The sequence below is a fragment of the Oryctolagus cuniculus genome, chromosome 4, assembly GCF_964237555.1.
Source record: "Oryctolagus cuniculus chromosome 4, mOryCun1.1, whole genome shotgun sequence".
Taxonomy (NCBI): domain Eukaryota; kingdom Metazoa; phylum Chordata; class Mammalia; order Lagomorpha; family Leporidae; genus Oryctolagus; species Oryctolagus cuniculus.
The window spans coordinates 16919438-16936058 of NC_091435.1; the positions used below are offsets into that span (position 1 = coordinate 16919438).

General features: G+C 40.9%; 1 pseudogene; it reads right to left on the reverse strand.

The window, feature by feature from the left end:
• Nucleotides 1-13703, reverse strand: part of LOC108177911 (nucleophosmin-like) — a 70086-nt pseudogene extending 56383 nt beyond the window's left edge.
• Nucleotides 13704-16621: the final 2918 nt, after the last annotated feature.

The window sequence follows — 16621 nt, forward strand, 5'->3', positions numbered from 1 at the left end:
ATATATAGTATATATATTTTATATACTATATAATTATAGTATATCATATATAGTTATATAGTGTATATATATATATAAAATAATAGAGGTGTATGTAATGATTAAAACTAAGTAACAGGCTGGCGCCACAGCTTACTTGGCTAATCCTCCGCTTGCGGCACCGGCACCCCAGGTTCTAGTCTCAGTTGGGGCACCGGATTCTGTCCCAGTTTCTCCTCTTCCAGTCCAGCTCTCTGCTGTGGCCTGGGAAGGCAGTGGAGGATGGCCCAAGTCCTTGGGCCCTGCACCCACGTGGGAGACTAGGAGGAAGCACCTGGCTCCTGGCTTTGGATGGGCGCAGCACACTGGCTGTAGTAGCCAGTTAGGGGGTAAACCAACAGAAAAAGGAAGACCTTTCTCTCTGTCACTTTCTCACTAACTCTGCCTGTCAAAAAGAAAAAATAACAACTAAGTAACAGATTCATTACCTCAGCCATTTTTTTTTGTGGTAAGATATTTGAAATGTACTCTGTTAGTAATTCTATAATATGTAATACATTATTATTAATCATGGCTACCCTATTGTACAATAAATCTGCAAACTTTATTCCTTCTAACTGAAACTTTAAAAACATCACTCTGATTCAAATTCTCCTTTCAGCCTCTAGGAGCCACCAGTCCACTCTCTACTTCTATGAGCTCAACTACTTAAAATATTGCATGTATATGTGATCATGTGGCATTTGCCTTTTTGTGCCTGGATTGTTGTACTTAGCATGATGTTCAGGTTTATTCACATTTTGTATGTTGTTGTATTTCCTTCTGTTATAAGGAAATAATACCTGAATAATATCTGATTGTGTGTATTTACCACATTTTTCCCCATTTTTCTACTTATGAGCATTTAATTTGATTTTATATTGTGGCTATTGTGAACATAGCAATGAACATTGGAGTACAGGTATCTTTGACACATTGATCTCATTTTGTTGAACATATATCAAGAAATTGGATTGCTGGATCATATGGTAGCTTTATTTTTAGTTTGTTGAAGAACAAGGCAGGCCAGTCTTACTGTCCAGCATTAAGAGACTACTTTATCCTGTGTCAAATCCTGGCTCCACTCTGATGTAGCTTCCAGCTAACGTGCACCCTCAGAAGCCAACAGATGATGACTCAAATATGTAGGTACTTGGGTAATCAAAATTATTTGCTCTTTGAGATTTTGAGATATAAGAAAATTAACCTAGATTGAGATAAAAAATTGCAACCTCAATATTTAAGACAAAAATAGAACAGTCAGCACCCCCACTAATGTGTATATATGCAAATAAATACTATTCTATCTTTTCTTTTTTAAAGATTATTTATTTATTTGAGAAATAGAGTTACAGACAGAGAGAGGGAGAGACAGAGAGAAACATCTTCCATCCACTGCTTCACTCCCAAAATGGCCACAATGGCTGAAGCTGGTCTGATCAGAAATCAGGAGCCAGGAGCTTTTTCTGGGTCTCCCATTGTGTATGGGGCCCCAAGCACTTGGTCCATCTTCTATCTGCTTTCCCAGGCCATGAGCATGAACTAGATTGGAGGAGGAGCAGCTGGGGCATGAACTGGTGACCATATGGGATGCCGGAGCTGCAGGAGGAGGCTCAGCCTAATATGGCACAACACTGACCACATTAAGTCTTAATTCAGAAGGAAATCTGTCATTTGTGACAACATGGATGAACCTGTCATGGTGCTCAGTGAAACAAGCCAGGCACAGAATGACAAATACCCCATGATCTCACTTATATACATCATCTAAGAAGTCTGAGATCATAGAAGCAGAGAGTGGAAGGGTGGAGAATGGTGGTTACCAGGACGTGATGTGGCAGGGGTTTGGTGAGTGGGAAGTCAAAGGATACAAAACTCCAGTTATGCAGGAGAATTAAGTTCAAGATATTTGTTGTACAACACATTGACTATGGTTAATGGCAAGATAGTGCTGGCCATACCTGAACACCATTGGCCAATCAGGTTAATTGACCGCTCCCCTTTGAAAGTGGATTAAAAGCCTGGGACATGATGTGTCCGGCCCTTTTTCTTTACCTGACCTCTTGCCAGTACGGGGCTGGCTGCAGCCCTGCCCCTCAGGGCACATGGCCTTCAGGCCAAACCTCCCTATGCTTCCTGGCATAGATGCTCCTCCTTGTGGCTGGTTCCTGGTACTTGGTATGAACCCAGATTTACTTCTCTCCTTTAGACAGGGCCCTCACTCTTATGCATCTTTCACACTGAATAAAAGCCTAAAATGCAAAAAAAAAAAAAAGCAGCAATGTAGTGTACTAAAAATTGCTGAGACTAGATTTTAAGTTTCTTTCCACAAAAAAGGATATTTTGTAAAGCATATATTGTTTAGCTTGATTTAACTGTTCCACAATGTATGCATGTTTCAAAACATCAAGCTGTACACAATAAGTCTATGTAATTTTTATTTATTGTTAGAAAAAAAAGATTTAGGACAATTTTTTAGTACTACTGAGAATATTTTCAAGCCTGAACGTTTTTTAAATAACTGTTTTCAGGAATTTAGGAGGTATTATTCACAAGTAAAAATGTTATTTAGATTTGGAAAATTTGCTTTAGAACTTTCATCATATCTCATAGATATAAAAATACTCATTAAATTTATTGAATAAATAAATTAATTCACTAGCTAGGCTTTTGAAGATCTCTTTGAAATCAAACCCTCTTTGTTGACTGAATTGCTCATCATGGGGAGGTCAAGAATGGTTTATACTTTAATAACAGAGGTCCCTCATTTGTGGCCTGACACCCTTCCCTCCCAAATTTGTTCTTTAATTCTGCTGTGACAGCTGTTTTTATGGCCTGAGCCATTTCATCCCCTTTTCCTTAAGGGCAGAGGCTTGATTTTGTCCTGATTTCACCTTCCTGTAAGCTCAGATTAGGTGACAACTTCTATGTACCTTAGGAAGTGAATTATGATTGGTTTAAGGCAATTGCAGTACTCATTCCCTTTACAGATATTGTTGGGCATGGATATGTGATTAAATCTAGCCAATAGAAACCTAATAGAAGTCAGTTGGGGAGCTTCTGAAATTTTCTTGTTAGAAATAATTGAGACATAGGAAGAAATACATCTTTTGGCCATTGGATACTGTTGTGTGTGGAGCTGTTGGCTGAAGCCTCTGCAGTCATGTGTGAATTATAAAGGGAGTCATGTGACACACTAGAGAGAATAAAACTGAAATACAAGAGTACTTTAAAAAGTTCATTAAAAATGAAATTAAAAGATAATTTATGTTTTCCCAGAACTGTTGAAAATTTATCTATTTGAAAGAGCAGGAGAGAGGGAAAAAGAGAGCAGGAGAAAGGGAGAGTGGGAGAGAGGAAGAGAAAGAGAGAGAGAGTGAGAGGGAGAGAGAGAAAGATTTTAACAACTGGTGCTGAGTCAGGCTGAAACTGGGAGCTTAGAGTCCAATCTGAGACTCAAATTCTTGTGTCATCATTTTCTTTCAGGCTGTTCATTAGGAGGAAGCTGGAATCCAAAGTGTAGCTGAGACTTAAACCTAAGAACTCTGGTAAGAGATTGGGCATCTTAAATGCATCTTAGCCACCACACCAAATGCCTGCCTCTCCTTAAACCAGGATCCTTGTCTGAAAATATTTCATTTAGCTGGTTAAGAAGGAGGAGGAGGAGGAAGAGAAGGTGGAGGATGATGAGGAGGAGGAGCAGGAGGAGGAAGAGGAAGAGAGGGGGCTTCCATCTAGTGGTTCACTCTCCAAATGTCCACAACAGATGGGACTGGACTGGGGATGAGGCTGGGAGCCAGGGACTCCATCCAATTGTCTCCCTTAGGTAGCAGCAATGTAACCACTGGAGCCACCACCACTGCTACCCAGGGTCTATTATTAGTAGGAAGCTGGAGTCAGGAGCTAGAGTGGAGTGGAATTCAGGCACTCTGATGGGATATGGACACCATAATCTGTGTCTTAATATGCCAAAGTCCCACCTTAGGATACTTGCTGACATTGTTTATCTACTGAATTAAAGAATCCTGCATTTCTTGATCACATGGTTTATTATTGTTTGTTACTCCGAATTAGATATTCTGTGACTTATGTCAAAAAACATTTTAACAGATACACTTATTGCATACAGAAAACCACATGAATGAATTTAAGTGAAAAACATGTTCAATAATAAATAAATAACCACTCTTCACAGTCCTTTCCTACTCTTACCAAACTTGTGTGAGATTTTCTTAGAATAGTATCATACACAGCAGTTTACTAGTGGGACAATAATGCTCTGAATTTCAATTCATTTTCTCTTGTCTAAGGTGAGCTGGTGCAGCTGAACCACCAGGCAGATAAGCCCTTGGCTCTGTGGCATTTATTCTTATGCTAAAAGAAGTGTAAGTCTTGACTTGGCCAGGCTACATATAGAAGGCACAGGAGATTATTCCCATGTTTTCTCCTTGTCTCATTTTTTGGAAACAAATACAAATCTGGGTTGCTTATCCTAGTCCCAGCTTTGAGATGTCATAATTGAAACTCCCTGAAGTATAAATTCTTCTCAATATTGCCTATCTTTGTCATACAATCTCTGCTATTTTTCTTGCCATTACTTGAATTAAAAAGGAACCTATTCTACTTATTAATTTAAGAAATAGAATATGTAACTATTCTGAAGAATTAATATTATCAAAATGTTCATAATGCCCAATGAAATTTATGGTTTCAATGCAATCCCAATCAAAATGCCAACAATATTCTTCTCAGATCTAGAAAACACAACAGATCCCAACAAGCTAGAGAAATCTTTTTTTTTAGAAAATGTAAACAGTTTGTTTTTTTTTTAGAAAGCTTTTATTTAGTAAATATAAATTTTATACATACAGCTTTTGGAATATAATGGTTCTTCCTCCTATATCCACTTCCAAACTGTCCTACCTCCTACACTCTCTCCCATCCCATTTTTCATTAAGATTCATTTTTTTTTTTGTTTTTTGTTTTTTGACAGGCAGAGTGGACAGTGAGAGAGAGAGACAGAGAGAAAGGTCTTCCTTTGCCGTTGGTTCACCCTCCAATGGCCGCCGCGGCTGGCGCGCTGCGGCTGGCGCACCGCGCTGATCCGATGGCAGGAGCCAGGAGCCAGGTGCTTTTCCTGGTCTCCCATGGGGTGCAGGGCCCAAGCACCTGGGCCATCCTCCACTGCACTCCCTGGCCACAGCAGAGGGCTGGCCTGGAAGAGGGGCAACCGGGACAGAATCCGGTGCCCCGACCGGGACTAGAACCCGGTGTGCCGGCGCCGCTAGGCGGAGGATTAGCCTAGTGAGCCGCGGCGCCGGCCAAGATTCATTTTTAATTATCTTTATATACAGAAGATAAACTCTATACTAAGTAAAGATTTCAACAGTTTGCACCCACACAGACACACAAAGTATAAAGTATTGTTTAAAGACAAATTTTACTGTTAATTCTCATAGTACAACTCATTAAGGACAGAAGTCCTACATGTGGAGCAAATGCACAGTGACTCCTGTTGTTGATTTAACAACTGATACTCTTATTTATTTATTTTTAACTTTTATTTAATAAATATAAATTTCCAAAGTACAGCTTTTGGATTACTGTGGCTTTTTCACCCCATAACTTCCCTCCCACCCACAACCCTCCCATTTCCCTCTCCCTCTTCCATTCCATTCACACCAAGATTCATTTTCAATTATCTTTATATAAAGAAGATCAGTTTAGTATATATTAAGTAAATATTTCAACAGTTTGCACCCACACAGATACACAATGTATAAAGTACTGTTTGAGTAATAGTTATGCTATTAATTCATATAGTACAACACATTAAGGACAGAAATCCTACATGGGGAGTAAGTGCACAGTGACTCCTGTTGTTGACTTAACAATTGACACTCTTGTTTATGACGTCAGTAATCACTCTACGCTCTTGTCATGAGTTGCCAAGGCTATGGAAGCCTCTTGAGTTCGCCAACTCCGATCATATTTAGACGAGGTCATAGTCAAAGTGGAAGTCTTCCCCCCCCCCCTTTTTTTTTGCCAGAGTATCTTGGCTTTCCATGCCTGAAATACTCTCATGGGCTCTTCAGCCAGATCCAAATGCCTTAAGGGCTGATTCTGAGGCCAGAGTGCTGTTTAGGACATTTGCCATTCTATGAATCTGCTGTGTATCCCACTTCCTATGTTGGATCGTTTGGCTAGAGAAATCTTAAATAACAAAAAAAAAAGTTGGAGGCACCACACAAAATTAGACTTCAAGACATACTGTATGGCAGTTGTAATAAAATCAGCCTGATATTGACACAAAAATAGACATGTAGGCCAATGAAACAGAATAGAGCCCCAGAAATTAATCCATACATCTACAACCAACTGATCTTTGAAAAATGTGCTAAAATTAATCCCTGGAGAAAGGACAGTCTCTTCAACAAATATTTCTGAGAAAATTGGATCTATGCATACAGAAGTATGAAACATGACCCAACTGTATACCTTATAAAAAAACCAACTCAAAATGGATCAAAGACTTAAATTTACAAACTAACACCATCAAATTACTAGAGGAGAATGTGGGGGAAACTTTGCAAGACATCGACATAGGCAAGGGCTTCTTGGAAAAGACTCCAGAAACACAGGTAATAAAAACACAGATAGGGGCTGGTGCTGTGGCATAGTGGGTTAAAGACCCAGATGGTGGTGCCTACATCCCATATGGGTGCTGGTTCAAGTCCCAGCTGCTCACTTCCTATCCAGCTCCCTGCTAATGCACCTGGGAAAGCAGTGGAAAATGGCCCAAGTGCTTGGGCCCCTACACCCTCATTGGAAACCTGGAAGAAGCTCTTGGATCCTGGCTCCTGGTTCCTGGCTTTGGTCTGGCTCAGCCCAGCCATTGCAGCCATTTGGGTAGTGAACCAGCACATGGAAGACATCTCTTTCTGTCTCTACCTTTCTCTGTAACTCTAACTTTCAAATAAATAAAATATTTTTTTTTAAAAAAAGCACAAACAGCCAAATGAGATTACGTCAAGCTAAGAAGCCTTTTCACTGCAAAGGAAGCACTCAACAAAGTGAAGAAGCAACCAATAGAATGGGAGAAAATATTTACAAACTGTGCAACTGATAAAGGATTAATTTCCAGAATCCATAAAAGCTCAAGAAACTCAACAACAACAATGCAGTTAAGAAATGGGAAAAGAACAAGAACAAGCATTTTTCAAAGCATGAGATTCAAATGGCCAATAAATACATGAAAAAATGCTCAGGTTCACTAGCCATCAGGGAAATGCACATAAAAACCACTATGAGGTTTCACCTCACCCAGGTTAGAATGACTATCATCCAAAAACCAAAACAAAACAAAAAAACAGTAAATGCTGTCAAGGATATGGGGAAAAAGGTACCCTAATCCATTGTTGGTAGGAATGTAAGAGAACAATCATTGCAGAAGTCATTATGGAGATTCCTCAGAGACCTGAAAATAGATCTACCACACTATCCAGCCATTCTACTCCTGGAAATTTATCCCAAAAAAGTGAAATCAGTACATGAAAGAGTTTTCTGTATCCCCATGTTCATTGTAGCTCATTTCACAATAGCTACGATATGCAATCAACCCAGATAGCCATCAATTGATGACTGGATAAAGAAAATGTGGCATATATACATTTTTGGATACTACTGAGTCATAGAAAGAATGAAATTCTGTCCTTCACAATAAAATGGATGCAACTGGAAACCATTATGTTTAGTGAAATAAGCCAGTCTCAAAAAGACCATATAATTTCTCTAATATGTGGCAGTTAATATAGAATATAAAAAAATGTATGGGATGGAAACAGACATCTTGTGATATGATTGTTGTTTTTAATCCTTATTTATACTCCTGAGGAACTGTGGTTTTTCTACTTTTTACTTGTTAATTATGGTTAGTGGTTAATTAAGCCTGTGATTATACAGTGGATTGAAAGTATGTCTTTGTAAAAATGAAAGAAAAAAAAAGGAAAGAAGGAAGAAGGGGAATGAGGGAGGGACAGGGGAATTGAAGGAAGTATAATTATCATATTAGAACTGTACCTATGAAATGCATGAAATCTATTTATATTAATAAAAAATTTAAAAATGTACATATCTTTTTACTTGTATGGAACCATGATCTTGATGTTTTTCTTATGGTGCTTGGGTTTTGTTCTCTCTGTGACTCCTTTAAAGGCATTTCTTTTAAAAAAATCCCTTATCTACAATGTGGGTATAGATAACTGTTCACAAATTAATTTCATACATAGGTATATACTTCAATGGTTTATACACACATACAAAACATGTAAAATTTTCCAGAGTATAAGGACTCTGTATCCCTCTAATTTCTCAACATCTTGACTCACATTATGCAGGCATCTCAACTCAAAGCCAAATCCTCAACTGACGATCTTTCCTCTCCCTATCCCCTTGCACATTTTCTTCTATGGTTCCCAATCTCAGTAAATGGCAAAACTAGTCATCCAATTGCCCAAACTATAAAGTATGGCCTCAATGCCCAATCTCCAAAATAAGGTTTCCTTAGATTTTCTCTTGTATTACATTTGGTTCTACAGTTGTATAAAAAATTTAATAAAAGGGATTTTGCAATGAGTTTTGCATGAATATTCTTCTTCCTTATGGCCTAAACTTTTCATTATTGAAGTAAAGTTCTCCCTTTCTGGAATACATCAGTTTCTGTTTGTAATGTTCTTTTCTGCCTTGTTTTCTTCATGAAATTCTTTCTTTCTTTTTAACTTTTATTTAATGAATATAAATTTCCAAAGTACAGCTTATGGATTACAATGACTTGCCCCCCATAACGTCCCTCCCACCCACAACCCTCCCCTTTCCCACTCCCACTCCCCTTCCATTCATATCAAGATTCATTTTCGATTCTCTTTATATACAGAAGATCAGTTTAGCATACATTAAGTAAAGATTTCAACAGTTTGCTTCCACACAGAAACATAAAGTGAAAAATACTGTTTCAGTACAAGTTATAGCATTAAATCTTAATGTACAGCACACTAAGGACAGAGATCCTACATGAGGAGTAAGTGCACAGTGACTCCTGTTGTTGACTTAACAAATTGACACTCTTGTTTATGGTGTCAGTAATCACCCTAGGCTCTTGTCATGAGCTGCCAAGGCTATGGAAGCCCCCTGAGTTCCCTGACTCTGATCATATTTAGACAAGGCCAAGGTCAAAGTGGAAGTTCTCTCCTCCCTTCAGAGAAAGGTACCTCCTTCTTTGATGACCCATTCTTTCCACTGGGATCTCACTCGCGGAGATCTTTCATTTAGGTCTTTTTTTTTCCCCCAGAGTGTTTTGGCTTTCCATGCCTGAAATACTCTCATGGGCTTTTCAGCCGGATCCGCATGCCTTAAGGGCTGATTCTGAGGCCAGAGTGCTGTTTAGGACATCTGCCATTCTATGGGTCTGCTGTGTATCTCGCTTCCCATGTTGCATCATTCTCTCCCTTTTTGATTCTATCAGCTAGTATTTGCAGACACTAGTCTTGTTTATGTGATCCCTTTGGTTCTTAGTCCTATAATTGTGATCAATTGTGAACAGAAATTGATCACTTGGACTAGTGAGATGGCATTGGTACATGCCACCTTGATGGGATTGAATTGGAATCCCCTGGTATGTTTCTTACTCTACCGTTTGAGGTAAGTCAGCTTGAGCATGTCCCGAATTGCACATCTCTTCCCTCTCTTACTCCCACTCTTATATTTAACAGTGATCACTTTTCAGTTAAGTTTCAACACTTGAGAATAACTGTGTATTGATTACAGTATTCAACCAAAAGTATTAAGTAGAACAAACAAAAAAAATACTAAGTCAAGTTGCTCATCAACAGTAGGGTGAGGGCTGATCAAGTCACCATTTCTCATAGTGTTCATTTCACTTTAACAGGTTTCCTTTTAGGTGCTCAGTTAGTTGTCTCCTATCAAGGAGAACAAGTGGTATTTATCCCATTGGTATTGGTTTATTTCATTCAGCATAATGTTTTCCAAATTCCTAACAGGGATCACTTTTCAGTTAAAATTTAAACACCTCAGAATAATTGTGTGTTAATTACAGAGTTAAACCAATGGTACTAGAACAAAAAAAATACTAAAATGGATAAAGTATTACATTGTACATCAAGTGTCAGGACAAGAGCTGATCAAGTCACTGTTTCTCATAGTGTCCATTTCACTTCAACAAGTTTCCCCTTTGGTGCTCAGTTAGTTGTCGCTGATCAGGGAGAACATATGATATTTGTCCCTTTGGGACTGACTTGTTCACTCAGCAGGATGTTTTCCAGATTCCTCCATCTTGTTGCAAATGCCTGGGTTTCGTTGTTTTTGACTGCTGTATAGTATTCGATAGAGTACATGTCCCATAATTTCTTTATCCAGTCTACTGTTGATGGGCATTTGGGTTGGTTCCAGGTCTTAGCTATTGTGAATTGAGCTGCAATAAACATTAATGTGCAGACAGCTTGTTTGTTTGCCAATTTAATTTCCTTTGGGTAAATTCAAAGGAGTGCTATGGCTGGGTTGTATGGTAGGGTTATATTCAGGTTTCTGAGGAATCTCCAGACTGACTTCACCATGGCTCACTAGGCTAATCCTCTGCTTTGTGGTGCCAGCACACCAGGTTCTAGTCCCGGTCGGGGTGCTTGATTCTGTCCTGGTTGCCCCTCTTCCAGGCCAGCTCTCTGCTGTGGCCCGGGAGTGCAGTGGAGGATGGCCCAAGTGCTTGGGCCCTGCACCCGCATGGGAGACCAGGATAAGTACCTGGCTCCTGCCATCGGATCAGCGCGGTGCGCCAGCTGCAGCGGCCATTGGAGGGTGAACCAACGGCAAAGGAAGACCTTTTTCTCTCTCTCTCTCACTGTCCACTCTGCCTGTCAAAAAAAAAATTCTTTCTTAAAAACAAGATGGATCTAAACTTAGAAGCTTCTTGGGGATAAATTGAAGCTATATGCTTGTGAAAATTAAATATGAAAAAAATGCTTATTTTTTGATTACTATATACCAGTGGGAAATACATATGTGATTCAGGAACAAAGGAAATAATACTTGCATCTTCAAGGATAGATTTTTTTTTGACAGGCAGAGTGGACAATGAGAGAGAGAGAGAGAGACAGAGAGAAAGGTCTTCCTTTACTGTTGGTTCACCCTCCAATGGCTGGTGCGGCCGGTGCGCACCGCATTGATCCGAAGCCAGGAGCCAGGTGCCTCTCCTGGTCTCCCATGCGGGTGCAGGGCCCAAGGACCTGGGCCATCCTCCACTGCACTCCCGGGCCACAGCAGAGAGCTGGCCTGGAAGAGGGGCAACTGGGACAGAATCCAGTGCCCCGGCCGGGACTAGAACCTACTGTGCCGGCGCCGCCGGCGGAGGTTTAGCCTATTGAGCCATGGCGCCAGCCCAAAGTTAGATTTGAAGGAGCAAATGTTTCTACTTTTACTGACCTTGGTAATGTCCATATGAGATCAGCATATCACCAGAGGAATGGAATAACAACTTAATTTACAACATTTCAAGGAAAGTCTGAATGTCTAAGTGTTTGGGCATTTTTCATATTACTAACAGTTTTTAGTGACTGTGCTTGATTCTTCTGATTACTTGTTAGCTCTAGGAGGAAACAGATATATCTCTACTTAAAAACCAACAAAATCATAGACCTTTAGATTTGGAGTGGATCTTAGAGATTACTTTGCCAACCTCTTTTATTCTGAAGATGAGAAAACTGGGTCTGGGCTTACATTTATACAACTTGTGAAAACCTAGAAAGGACTAGAACCTGTGGTCAGAGTTGCAGGGTTATAAATGCAAGTGAAAAAGAAAACTTGAAAATTTATTCTTAAATTGTGCCTGGTTTCCTTCTCTACAGCTGTAAACTCACTACTTTAGAAAGATTTGTCCTATTATTGATATAATTTTTTGTGATCATTTTCCCCCAATAATTGTGACTTTGTTGTAAAAAATTTATTTACTTCTTTGAAAGGCAGAGTAACAGAGAAAGAGTGGAGGAGGAGAGAGAGAGATCCTCCATCCACTTGTGCAGTCCTCAAACGGCCACAAATGCCAGAGCTGTGGCAATCTGGAGTCTCTCATGTGGAATCCTTTAGGGCTCTCATGTGGAATCCAGGGCCATCCTCTGCTGCTTTTCCCAAGTGCATTAGCAAGGAACTCTAATGGGTGCACATACAGGATACCTTCACCTGCTACACCATAGCACTGGCCCTGATTATAGATATTTGCAAGCAGAATCCTAGCCACAAATTGCATCCTGAGAGTAATTTTCCTATGGAAGGATATTAGGGATCAGTGCTAGGAAAACAAAGTCTAACAAAATTGTGGGTTGGGGGTGTGAGGTAGAAGGTTTAGAGAGTGTGGTATGCATATCTGGTCATTTGCAACAAGATGGAGGAATCTGGAAAACATTATGCTGAGTGAATTAAGCCAGTCCCAAAGGGACAAATATCATATGTTCTCCCCGATGGGTGACAACTGAGCACCAAAGGGGAAACCTGTTGAAGTGAAATGGACACTATGAGAAACAGTGACTTGATCAGCTCTTGTTCTGCATATCACTTAATACCAGCACAGTGTCATTTCAGTAGTTTTTCTCAGAGATGGAAAATCCACCCATTGTCTTTGGATTAAGCTTTGTATTAAGTCTCCCTAAGCATGACTGTTGTGCGTTATTTGTGATTTGCAAATTTTATATATTCAAAATGGAACTATTAGGATGTTCCCTATCTTTCTTGAAAAAGAAACTCTTTTTGCCCACCCAAAGCATGTCTGAGTGAATACTTCCTGTTAAAACAATTTTGTCAATTATTCAGATTTTGAGATGCAGAAATCTAGAGCCTCATAAAATATGCATTTATATATTATAAATCACACCTTTTTTTTTGTATGTCCTTGCTGAAATCTGAATGTCTGGCTGATTGTGGGGAAAACAAGCCATCACAGAAGATGGCGCTGGCAACCACAAGCGATTTTCAACCAAGCGACCAGGAAATGGCTGCAGGGAGCAGCCACAGAAGTGCTCTGCCCAGCATGTAACACCTATAGGCTGACTAAAGAAACACTCTCTGAGCTGATTGGCTAGAATCCCTATATAAGCTGATGCACTAACTGAAATAAATGAGTCTGCAAGCTGCTTGCCTCTAGCCTGCTTTTGCCCAACTCCCTGTGTCTGTGTCATGACTTGGTGCCGTCTTACCCCAGCCACCACAGGAGAACCCAGATGAGACAACATATGGTGCCGAACGTGGATTCACCCATGAGTGAGCTTTGGATTTGGCGAGTGTCCCCCCGAAGATTCGGTAAGTGGCCCCTCGGTGTTTTGTGTGCTGATGGTTCTGTGAGGGTGAGCACAGAACCCCCTCCTATGCCCCTTTCCTTGTCCTTGTCCTCGGTCACTGAGACCCAGTGTTAGGCACACACCGCCTGGAGGTGTAATGCCACCTCCAGGCCCCTCTTCTTTTACTTTTGGTTTGCCCAGTGAATTCACTCCAGAATCAGAACTGTGACAAACTTTCAATAACAAAGTTTGCTGTTCTGTAGACACCATGTGGGCACATGACGTTGACATGAAACTCAAGGAAGTTCCTCACTAAGCACAGGACATACTTACAATCTGATACACCACCATCTGTTCGTCTAATGTAGGGAACCCCCTGCTTAATGCCATCAGCTGCTGAAGTGCTAGGAATTTGTTTTGTTATGGCAGCAGTGCTGTGGGTGTCTTTCCTTTGGCTAGAGTTCACATGGCATGCTGCTCTTAAGTGCTTAAACATGGGAAACATAGCCCCCTCTCAGAAGCCCACACAGATTAAGGCCTTGCATATTTCACTCGAGCAGTGCGGCCTAAGCGTCAGAGCTAAGGACTTAAATGCCTTCTGGACCAAAGCAGTCAGCTTAGCGCCATGGATAGACCCTGAAAATGTTTGGGATCCAGAAATTTGGATGAGAATCTTGTACATAGCTCGCAGAGGAGAAGTTAAGGAGGGCCTCAAGCTACCTGCATACTTCTTTCCGATTCTCCTAGCGATAGGAGCTGCTCTCAAAGGTTCCTGAGCCTAGGAAGTGATTGCCAAACAATGAATCTGTGAGTGATAAGAGCCTGTCACTCCAGGCCACTGCCTCACAGGCAACAGTTGATGACTTGAGGGGAGAGAGCTCTGACAGCGAAAATGACATGACAGCAGACAACCCCCAAATATCCATGGGATGAACTTAGGCAACCTTGAGGTGATAACCCATGTGAGGTCATCCCATCCTCACACAGCGAGGATCCTCATGGTTGTGGCAGTCCCTAGGCACCCCGGGATCTCAGGGCAGCCCCTAGACCCCATCCCACCTGCATCTTTGCCGTTAAAGTCAGAGTGGACACAGAATTCAGGCCCTGGATTCTAATGCCAGTAAATGACCTTACTATGCTAAGAAAGGCTTCTCAAGAGTCAGGCCCTGACTCTCCCTTACTTTAAACAGGTGCTCACACAATAGGCAGTGAACTTTCAAACTCATTTTTACTGGGTTATACTGCTCAAAGCATGTTTGTTGAGACCACAGTTCTTACAGTGGAAAGCCTCCTATGAGGAAGAGGCTGAAACTGTGGTGAGGAATAATGCTGCCTATGGAATTACAGTAACCTTTTATATGCTTACAGGTCACGGCATCTACATATATCCCCATGAACAGACCTGCATAGGAGTAGTTGCCTATTTTGATCAGGTCAGAGATTTGGCACTTAGAGCCTTAAAAAATATAAATCCTCCTAATTATAGTTAGCTCTTTAGAAACCTAGTTCAAGGCCCAGGTGAATGGTTCACTGATTTCCTCACCAGAGTCTTGGAGGCAGTAGAGAAAAGATTACCACATGGCCCTGATCAAGACAATTTGGTTAAATAATTAGTTTGGGAAGGCGCTACCAATGATGCAAAAGCTGCAACCACCCTGGTCCATAATAAAGACCTTTCTAAATGAATAGTAGTTACAAAGGAGGCAAACCCTGCTGATACACCCATACAGGCCCTAACTGCAGCCATTAACAAGCTGAGCACAAGACAGTCTAATGATTCTCTGGTTTGTTGGGGATGTCAGGAAATGGGACACCTATGGTGAAACTGCCCAAATGCTGACAGACGGGGCAAGCCCTACACAGTGTCCCAGATGTAAAAAAATCTTTCATTAGGCAAAAGATTGCAGGACCATGCCTTTAAACTCACAATGGGGTGGACCTCAGCCCAGAGAGTAAGAAGGAGTCCCACCACCATTAATTGGTCGATGCCTATCTTCAATCTGAGGTCAAAATTGACCCTATACTTAGATGAAATTGCCTTTGTGGGTTTAATTGATATGGGGGTAAATGCCACTGTCTTAAAAGCTAGGGACACAAGGAAAATGCAACAATGGAAGACAGTGCCCAGGCCTGACCTCCAAGGTGTTGGAGGATTAAAATTGGCTGATCAGGTCATCATGCCTGTATCGTGGTGAGATGACAGTGGAGATATGGGAACCACCTTTCTGTTAACTGCTGAGGTCTCCATGACCTTATGGGGGAGAGATGTGCTCTCACAAATGCAAGCAGTCCTTACTACGGATTGCAAATCTCCACGAGCCAGCAGTTTTGATGGAGAGCCTACAAATAAGATTCACTCCCAATTCTAGGGGCCACTGCTCACCTCATACAAAAGCCAGGCCCAATCCCCATTGAATGGGAAAAAACAGGAAACATTTGAGTAGAACAGTGGCCAATATTACAATTCAAACTTGGCATCCTTAGAGAATTGGTACAGGAACAATTGGAAAAGGCACACATAAAGCCCTCCACTAGCCCTTACAGCACACCTGTTTTTGTGATACCAAAAAGCAGGGAAAATATGGGCTACTACAGGATTTGAGAGCCATCAAGAAAATCATAAAAAAGATGGGTACATTCCAGGTTGGCATTCCCAATCCAGGGGCCATTCCTAACGGATACCACATAGCTACCATTGATATCAAAGATTGCTTCTTTTCCATTCCCATCACTGAGGAGGATAAGGCCTACTTCACCTTTACAGTATGGGAGCCCAATTTCCAGCTCCCTGCAAAAAGATTTCAGTGGACAGTACTCCCACAAGGCATGAAAAACAGCCCTGCCATTTGCCAAAGATACATTTCTCATGTGACGAGTATGCTTAAAGATCAGTGCTTGGTCATACATTACGTAGATGATGTCTTACTTGCTCATGAGAATGCAGCAACTCTGAAGGTCTGTCTGAATGAGACAGTAAGAAATTTGCAATTCCTGGGCTTATCTATTGCCACAGAAAAGGTACAACATTTTCCTCCCTTTCAATTCCTGGGCTATCAAATATCCTCCCATAAATCTCCAATGGGCCCAAACCTAAAAGTCAAACATAAATACTCACTTAATGAACTTCAATAACTATGCAGCCAAATCAATTGGTTGTAGCCCCTGCAGAGCTTAGACCGCTATTTGATTTATTAAGGGGAACAGCCCTTCCTCAAAAATCATATTGACATCAGCAGCCAAATCCACTATAGAAAAGATCAACACCCAGT